Genomic DNA, 9,613 nt, shown 5'->3' on the forward strand with positions numbered 1-9,613 from the left:
ATGCATAACTAAGTGAACATGATACTTTCTCTCTTAAAAATTAAAGGGAGAACAGCTGTGGCTATTATTATTTTTCAATAAATGATTAGTTTGATCTACTGATAATATATTTAAATTTGCCAATAACTTAACCGGCAAATATAATATGCACTTTTAACAAGGATACTGTTTAAATCAGGCCCATCTGCACTGTGTCTCTTAGGCCTCTTCAAAAACAGCCCTGGAACAGAACACTGAATTATTTCAAACAATTATAATGATTACAAAGGAACTGTTACCACCTGCTGCTGACTCTTGGCAGTCATCAGTTAATGAAGGATTTAATTAGAATATTTATCAACGATGACCAAAACTCCTTTTGATTTGTCCCTGATTTCTTCATGTGGGAAAAGTAAATTCTTTGAAATTCAAACAATGAAAAGATGCTAGGGATTTCGGGAGTGAAAGTCCCCTTGGCATATCCATCCCAGGGAGACCTTGCTGTTCATGGATTTATAAAGAACTGACTTCTCTGCAAATAAACTGGAGACCAGATTGCAGATTAGGAGGACCTGAGCTCATCTCCTCCTACAAGCACACCCAAATCACAACTACCTGCTGAACAACCATGGGTAAAAAAGACGGGAATCTACTGAAAAAGGTATTCTACATCCAATGGCATAAAGAAGAAATCACGAGATGGTAGGAGGTCATGATACAGTCAAATCCCATACCGCCCAGGTGGGCAACCCACAAACTGGAGAACAATTATATCGCAGAAGTTCTCCCACAGGAGTGAGAGAGACCTCCGAGCCCCATAGCAGGCTCCCCAGCCCAGGGGTTCAGCACTGGGAGGAGGAGCCCCCAGAGCGTTTAGCTTTGAAGGCCAGCAGGGCTTGATTGCAGGAGCTGCACAGGACTGGGGGAAACAAAGAGGAGGGCACACACAAGGTCCATGTGTACTGGGTCCCAGGGCAAAAGCAGTGACTCCATAAGAGCCTGGGCCAGACCTACCTGCTGGTCTTGGAGGGTCTCCTGGAGAGGCGAGGGGGCAGGGGCAACTGTGGCTCTCTCTGGGGTCATAAAAGCTGGTGGCGGAAGCAGGGACCTGCATCAATTCTGGCTGGAGGCAGAGACACGTATTTTGAGTCTCTGGCACCGAGACCTGCCCCACTCAACAGCCTGTAACTGGGACGCCTCAGGCCAAAAAGCCAACAGAACAGGAACACAGCCCCATGCATCAGCAGACAGGCAGCCTAAAGACTTCCTCAATCCACAGCCATCTTTAGACACGCCCCTTGACTTGGCCCTGCCCATCAGAGGGCCAAGACCCGACTCCACCCACCAATGAGCAGGCATCAGTGCCTCCCACCAGGAAGCCTACACAGACCTCCAGACCAGCCTCACCCACCAGGGGGCAAATACCAGAACGAGTGAAACTATGATCCTGCAGCCTGCAGAACTGACACAGGTCAGAACCTACCCTGGGACCAGCTGGTCCCTGGGCCTTGGGTGGTGAGAGGGGAGTGTACTGCTGGGACACATAAGACATCCCCTACAGAGGGCCACTTCTCCAAGGTCGAGAAACGTCTAACTAAGCTATTACATACATAAAAATACAAATAGAAATTTAAACAAAATGAGATGGCAAAGGAATGTTACAGACAAAGGAACAAGATAAAACCCCAGAAAAACAACTAAATGAAGTGGAGATAGCCAATCTACCTGAGAAAGAGTTCAAAGTAATGATCATAAAGATAATCCAAGAACTCAGGAAAAGAATGGATGCACAGAGTGAGAAGTTACCAGAAGTTTTTAGCAAAGAGTTAGAAAAAGATGCTAAAAAATCTGGGAGCATGTTTAAATAGATTTCAAATCAACAACTAGGCTTTAATTCAATTGCTCTGGTTGGTTTTCTGTGAGACAGGCATATAAGCCTTTGATGATTCCTTTCACTTTCACTTTCTACCTCAGTCAGAGGAGACAAAAACATTTGTTGCCTTATATTATTACCAAGCATATAGCACTTAGCTACTAGATCACACAGGGGTTTTGGATGAAGGAAGTGATAGCCCATTCCAGGTGATAAGTGTTCATGCATGAATGTTCATGTATTTATAGAGAGCACCTTTGTTAACTTCATTTCCATTCACCCTGAGAACTCCCTGTTGAAAACCACCCATCTTCAAGATCCACCTCCAATGCCATCTCTTTCACGAAGCCTTAGATGAAATTTTGTCCCTATGTGCTCTTGCCCTTCCTTTTCTTGGAACTTCCATAGCACTTACTGCTTGTTTACTTGTTTTAGTCACCAACTGTATTTGATTTGGGAAATGATTATTTGTGTGCTTTTCTTACCCATGGGCTCCAAAGAGAGCAGGAAACACTTTTGCTGAATCTTTTAATTCCTCACAGAATCTAGGATACTATCTCACACACAGTAGGCCCTTTTGTTCATATTTATGAAGTAATCAATTATTGCATAACAGGGGACTTTCAAGACGGCGGAGGAGTAAGACATGGAGATCACCTTCCTTCCAACAAATACATCAAAAATACATCTACATGTGGAACAACTCCTACAGACACCTACTGAACGCTGGCAGAAGACCTCAGACTTCCCAAAAGGCAAGAAACTCCCCAAGTACCTGGGTAGGGCAAAAGAAAAAAGAAAAAACAGACAAAAGAATAGGGACGGGACCTGCACCAGTGGGAGGGAGCTGTGAAGGAGGAAAGGTTTCCACACACTAGGAAGCCCCTTCACTGGCTAAGACGGGGTATGGCGGGAGGGAAGCTGCAGAGCCACGGCGGAGAGCGCAGCACCAGGGGTGCAGAGGGCAAAGTGGAGAGATTCCTGCACAGAGGATCTGTGCCGACCAGCACTCACCAGCCTGAGAGGCTTGTCTGCTCACTGGGGCAGGTGGGGGCTGGGAGCTGAGGCTTGGGCTTCAGAGGTCGGATCCCAGGGAGAGGACTGGGGTTGGCTGCGTGAACACAGCCTGAAGGGGGCTAGTGCGCCACAGCTGGCCAGAGGGAGTCCAGGAAAAAGTCTGGACCTGCCTAAGAGGTAAGAGACCATTGTTTCGGGATGCGTGAGGAGAAGGGATTCAGAGCACCACCTAAACAAGCTCCAGAGACGGGCGCGAGCTGCTGCTATCAGCGCTGACCCCAGAGACGGGCATGAGACGCTAAGGCTGCTGCTGCCGCCACCAAGAAGCCTGTGTGCAAGCACAGGTCACTATCCACACCTCCCCTCTGGGAGCCTGTGCAGCCTGCCAAGGCCAGGGTCCCATGATCCAGGGACAACTTCCCCGGGAGAACGCAGAGCGCGCCTCAGGCTGGTGCAACGTCACGCCGGCCTCTGCCGCCGCAGGCTCGCCCCGCATCTGGGCCCCTCCCTCCCCCGGCCTGAGTGAGCCAGAGCCCCCTAATCAGCTGCTACTTTAACCCCGTCCTGTTTGAGCGAAGAACAGACGCCCTCAGGCGACCTACACACAGAGGCAGGGCCACATCCAAAGCTGAACCTCGGGAGCTGTGCGAACAAAGACGAGAAAGGGAAATCTCTCCCAGCAGCCTCAGGAGCAGCGGATTAAGTCTCCAAAACCAACTTGATGTAACCTGCATCACTGGAATACCTGAATACACAACGAATCATCCCAAAACTGAGGCAGTGGACTTTGGGAGCAACTGTAGACTTGGGGTTTGCTTTCTGCATCTAATTTGTTTCTGGTTTTATGTTTATTTTAGTTTAGTATTTAGAGCTTATTGCCATTGGTAGACTTGTTTATTGATTTGGTTGCTCTCTTCCTTTTTTTTTTAATATATATATTTTTTCCTTTTTCTCTTTTTGTGAGTATGTATGTGTCTGCTTCTTTGTGTGATTTTTCTGTATAGATTTGCTTTTACTATTTGTCCTAGGATTCTGTCTGTCTGGTTTTGTGTGTGTGTGTGTGTAGTTTTTAGCGCCTATTATCAATGGTGGATTTGTTTTTTGGTTTGGTTGTTCTCTTCTTTCTTTCTTTATTATTATTATTTTTTTATTTTTAATAATTTTTTACAAATTTATACTTTAATAGCTTTATTTTATTTTATTTATTTTTTCTTTCTCTCCTTTTTTTTTCTCCCTTTTCTTCTGAGCCAAGTGGCTGACAGGGTCTTCGTGCTTAGGCTGGGTGTCAGGCCTGAGCTTCTGAGGTGGGAGAGCCGAGTTCAGGACATTGGTCCACCAGAGACCTTCCAGCCCCATGTAATATCAAACGGCGAAAGCTCTCACAGAGATATCCATCTCAACGCTAAGACCCAGCTCCACTCAACAACCAGCAAGCTACAGTGCTGGACACCCTATGCCAAACAACTAGCAAGACAGGAACAAAATCCCACCCATTAGCAGAGAAGCTGCCTAAAATCATAATAAGTTCACAGACACCCCAAAACACACCACCAGACATGGTCCTGCCCACCAGAAAGACAAGATCCAGCCTCATCCACCAGAACACAGGCACCAGTCCCCTCCACCAGGAAGCCTACACAACCCACTGAACCAACCTTAGCCAATGGGGGCAGACAACAAAAACAATGGGAAATACAAACGTGCAGCCTGTGAAAAGGAGACCCCAAACACAGTTAAGTTAAGCAAAATGAGAAGACAGAGAAATACACAGCAGATGAAGGAGCAAGGTAAAAACCCACCAGACCAAACAAATGAAGAGGAAATAAGCAGTCTACCTGAAAAAGAATTCAGAGTAATGATAGTAAAGATGATCCAAAATCATCAATGGAACAGGATAAAAAGCCCAGAGATACACATATGGTCACCTTATCTTTGATAAAGGAGGCAAGAATATACAATGGAGAAAAGACAGCCTCTTCAATAAGTGGTGCTGGGAACACTGGACAGCTACATGTAAAAGAATGAAATTAGAACACTCCCTAACACCAGACACAAAAATAAACTCAAAATGGATTAAAGACCTAAATGTAAGGCCAGACACTAGAAAACTCTTAGAGGAAAACATAGGCAGAACACTCTATGACATAAATCACAGCAAGATCCTTTTTGACCCACCTCCTAGAGAAATGGAAATAAAAACAAAAATAAACAAATGGGACCTAATGAAACTTCAAAGCTTTTGCACAGGAAACTATAAACAAGACGAAAAAACAACCCTCAGAATGGGAGAAAATATTTGCAAACGAAGCAACTGACAAAGGATTAATCTCCAAAATATACAAGCAGCTCATGCAGCTCAATATCAAAAAAACAAACAACCCAATCCAAAAATGGGCAGAAGACCTAAATAGACATTTCTCCAAAGAAGATATACAGATTGCCAACAAACACATGAAAGGATGCTCAACATCACTAGTCATCAGAGAAATGCAAATCAAAACTACAGTGAGATATCACCTCACACCAGTCAGAATGGGCATCATCAGAAAATCTACAAACGATAAATGCTGGAGAGGGTGTAGAGAAAAGGGAACCTTCTTGTACTGTTGATGGGAATGTAAATTGCTACAGCCACTATGGAGAACAGTATGGAGGTTCCTTAAAAAACTAAAAATAGAACTACTATACGACCCAGCAGTCCTACTACTGGGCATATACACTGAGAACCGTAAGTCAAAAAGAGTCTTGTACCACAATGTTCATTGCAGCACTATTTACAATAGCCAGGACATGGAAGCAACCTAAGTGTCCACTGACAGATAAATGGATTAAGAAGATGTAGCACATATATACAATGGAATATTACTCAGCCATAAAAGGAAACGAAATTGAGTTATCTGCAGCGAGGTAGATGGACCTAGAGACTGTCATACAGAGTGAAGTAAGTCAGAAGGAGAAAAACAAATACCGTATGCTAACACATATATATGGAATCTAAAAAAAAAAAACAGTGGTTCTGAGGAACCTAGGGGCAGGACAGGAATAAAGATGCAGACATAGAGAATGGACTTGAGGACACAGGGAGGGGGAAGGGTAAGCTGGGATGAAATGAGAGAGTAGCATTGACATATATACACTACCAAATGTAAAATAGCTAGCTAGTGGGAAGCAGCTGCATAGCACAGGGAGATCAGCTCAGTGCTTTGTGTCCCCCTAGAGGGGTGGGATAGGGAGGGTGGGAGGGAGACGCAAGAGGGAGGGGATATGGGGATATATGTATACATATAGCTGAATCACTTTGTTATAAAGCAGAAACTAACACCATTGTGAAGCAATTATACTCCAATAAAGATGCTAAAAAAAATAAAGTCATTCACATATCATTCATAATTATGACTTTATAGTTGGGATAAATCAATAGCACCTTAAAAATAAATATTAAAATAAATTGTTAAATCAGTTAAAAAATTATTGCATAACTGAATGCTGAAGAGGGTGTTTGTGTATTGTAGTATCTGTATTCAAGTGATACTAAAGAATGTAGGAGCTATTTAATGTGTGTAATTTTTTATAAGTGAACATGAAATATTTAAACAGTCAAAACTCCCAAGTGATACCAAACAGACCAATTTTAACATCAACTGCTATACCCAGGAGTGATGTCAGATTAATGGGACACCTGAAGTAACCATCATAAAAAGCTCCTAATTAAAAGGGGTGTTCCAGCTGTAGAGATAACTTGATCTTTTCTAATGCCAGGGAGATCTAGAAAACACCTCTCTATGTAGCTGAAAAGGCATCCATACATTCACAGGCAGTAACAAACAGGACACAGTTTTTGCAGGAGTTTTGTGGGAGGCAGTTTTTACAGAAGGCAATTACGCTGGAGGATAATTGCACTTCCAGTGTTCCACAGGTCTGTGAAATTAGCAATCAAGCTTAGAAATAGCTAGAACAATAGAAATAGAGTAGATGGGTTGTGTGGAGCAATGGCAAGCTAAAACTTAGAACTCTACAATTAGGAGATAAACTCTAGCACCAGGAACCTAAAACACCAGGATGAGATGGGGGATGGGGTGGGGCGAGATGTAGGAAGGTCCAAAGATGATACATAATTAGCAACAGGCAGGAAGAAGAGGACCCAACTGAAAATCGGTCTGATTCTAGACAGAATTCTCCCTAGTTAGGGAGAATTAATAAGTGCCAGCACCCAATAGAGTTTTACTTGAACTTAATCTTTAATTTTGTTCGTTTTAGTTAACTGTTTAGTAACCTGAACACTTTATCTCATTGTGAGGGCTCCATTTCTTTAGAGGCATAATTTAACAATTATTATTTAAAGGCATAATGACTGATATTAGTAATGGAGAGGAGGCACCAAATCAGTAAACTGAACTGATGGCTTCTGGGACCTTGACAGTGTGGTATCACATTAGCTACTGTATAATGCCTTTTCCTCTCACATATAGCAGCCCTTTCACTTGTGCCCAGAGAATTAATCTGATGGGTTCCTCACTGATCCAAGGACAGAAGAGGATTTTTGACTGGTACCCTTTTCCTCAGGTTCCAGTTCTAAGTTACAGATAGGACACCTCCATGATCAGTTAATCTAATTAAACAGTGGAAAACTTTGCTAACTCTACCAAAACTCACATACCACTAATTTACCCTCATCCTTAACAGGAAAAGATGATTCACAAACCACTATCCTATGAGAGCCTTTTTATAAAGCTTTGTTAAGATCATATGGTGTCTTGGTAACAGTACAGAATCAGTTAAAATTGTGGGGCAAAGACTAAAAATAAGACTAAAAGGCTAAACTGAATAGGCGACTCTGTTGCCTGTCTTGGGGTATGCTGCCATTTCATCCCTCAAATAATGAAATTGTTCTTGAAAGCCACTCTTTTAATATATAACATGCTGACCTTTTTAACACTTCTAATAAAGCCTCTAGTTCTGGGGACCTTGTTTCCACTTGATAATGAGAGTGTTCTCTTCTTACCCTCAGAGCAATAATACGTTCGGTCCACCACCTAGCCCAGTGGTTCTCAGACTTCCCTGCACTTTGGAATAATCCAGGGAGCTTTAAAATATACTGATGTGTAGATCCCACCTCCAGATTTTTTTTTTTTGAATAAGTCATACTTTTATTTTTCAGAAGGGAAAAGGACAAGTGGCAACTTGCCTTTGGAAAAGACATTAATATCAGAGTAATAAGCTATCTATCTCATAGAGACAGTAGCCGAAGAAAGACTCTATTATCATATAAATCTCAAAAAAAGTTCTCAGAATAATATGTTTTTAACTAAAACAAGAAAACAAAAACATCAGCAACAAAAAATTAAATAGAATCCATAAGGTGCTATGTGAAGAAGGAAAAAGGAAAATCTGGAAATCTACATACTGAGAGTTCTCTATTAAAATCAAGGAGGCCCAAATCTGTTTCTTTTAAACAATATTCATGGATATAACTGAGTTTTTCTAAATTTCTCATTGGTAATACTCAGTCTTGTAAGTCTGGTTCCATAATAATCTATAATGTAACTACTTCTATCTGAAGGTCCAACAATCTGAATTGAAATAAGAATGAAATCAATTAGGCTCCCGATTCCACAAAGTCCTACAGTGCAAAACTTTAACAAACCCAAGGCAGGGTATCCAAGGTAAAATCTATCTGCTCCCAACCATCCAACAAAAAAGAGACAGTGCAACCGCCACCTTGTATGAATAGCCATTTACATTTCGGCAAGATATGGGCTTGAGAAAATCAATTTCGTTTCCAGTAAAATGTGTTTCATTGCCACTAAAATCCTTACAAGTCATGTTAGATGCTGGAAAACATGGAACATGAGCTGTGTAGTTTGTACAGTTAACTGGTTCTTGTGTAGCATCATTTATTTTTGGATCCTTACAAATATATTGTCCCACTTTGAGGTCCTCGCACGTAAGTGTCTCCTCGCCGCGGCCGCGGCAGCTCCCCAAGGTCCCGTGGTTACTGACGCAAACCACAGAACACCCAGGAGCCCAGCGGCAGCAGTCTCAGAAGCAACCAGCCCGGAGGGCCAAGCGGCCGCCATGCTGGGCACCGGCGCGTCCCCCATAACTCACCTCCAGATATTCTGATTTGATTGGTCTGCTATGGAGATTGGGCACTGGGATTTCTAGAAGTTCCACAGGGAATTCTAACTTAGAGCCAAGGTCGAAAACCATTCCTAAAGCTGAGTGCCTCTTTACCATTCGTGTTCATACAAACCATTTGAAGGTTTTGTTAAAATACAGATTTTGATTCAGTGAGGTTGGGGTGGAGCCTGAGACTCTGCATTTCCAACAAGCTTCTAGGTGATGCTGATACTCCTGATCTACAGATGACACTTGAATAGCAGGGATCTGGATTATTCTCACGCCCACAAAAAAATGCCTATGTTGTTGCCAGCATCTGGGATTCATGGTGATGACTAAATGGAATGTTTATGGTCATAGTCAAACATTCTTTTCAAATTATACCCCAACTGAATCTGAGCGCCCATAGTTATGAGCATGATTAAAGGACAGGAAGTGGGGGGGAGAGTACCTTAACAATAAAGATTTGTAGATTTGCACTTATATTCATGTTCCCCTCATCAGAAATGGTTTGCTTTCATAATGAGTTATTTCTTTTTTGAATTCAGTTAGAAACACAGATTCTTTCCCCACACGTATGCAGGACACTATGACACATTTATCATGATTTTATTTGACTCACAA

The 9,613-nt window shown here is 42.5% G+C and overlaps 1 pseudogene; it reads right to left on the bottom strand.

Moving 5' to 3' along the window:
• Positions 1-8,328: 8,328 nt before the first annotated feature.
• On the bottom strand, positions 8,329-8,946 carry LOC133098376 (TM2 domain-containing protein 1-like; annotated as a pseudogene).
• Positions 8,947-9,613: the final 667 nt, after the last annotated feature.

The sequence above is a fragment of the Eubalaena glacialis genome, chromosome 9 (genome assembly GCF_028564815.1).
Source record: "Eubalaena glacialis isolate mEubGla1 chromosome 9, mEubGla1.1.hap2.+ XY, whole genome shotgun sequence".
Lineage (NCBI taxonomy): Eukaryota > Metazoa > Chordata > Mammalia > Artiodactyla > Balaenidae > Eubalaena > Eubalaena glacialis.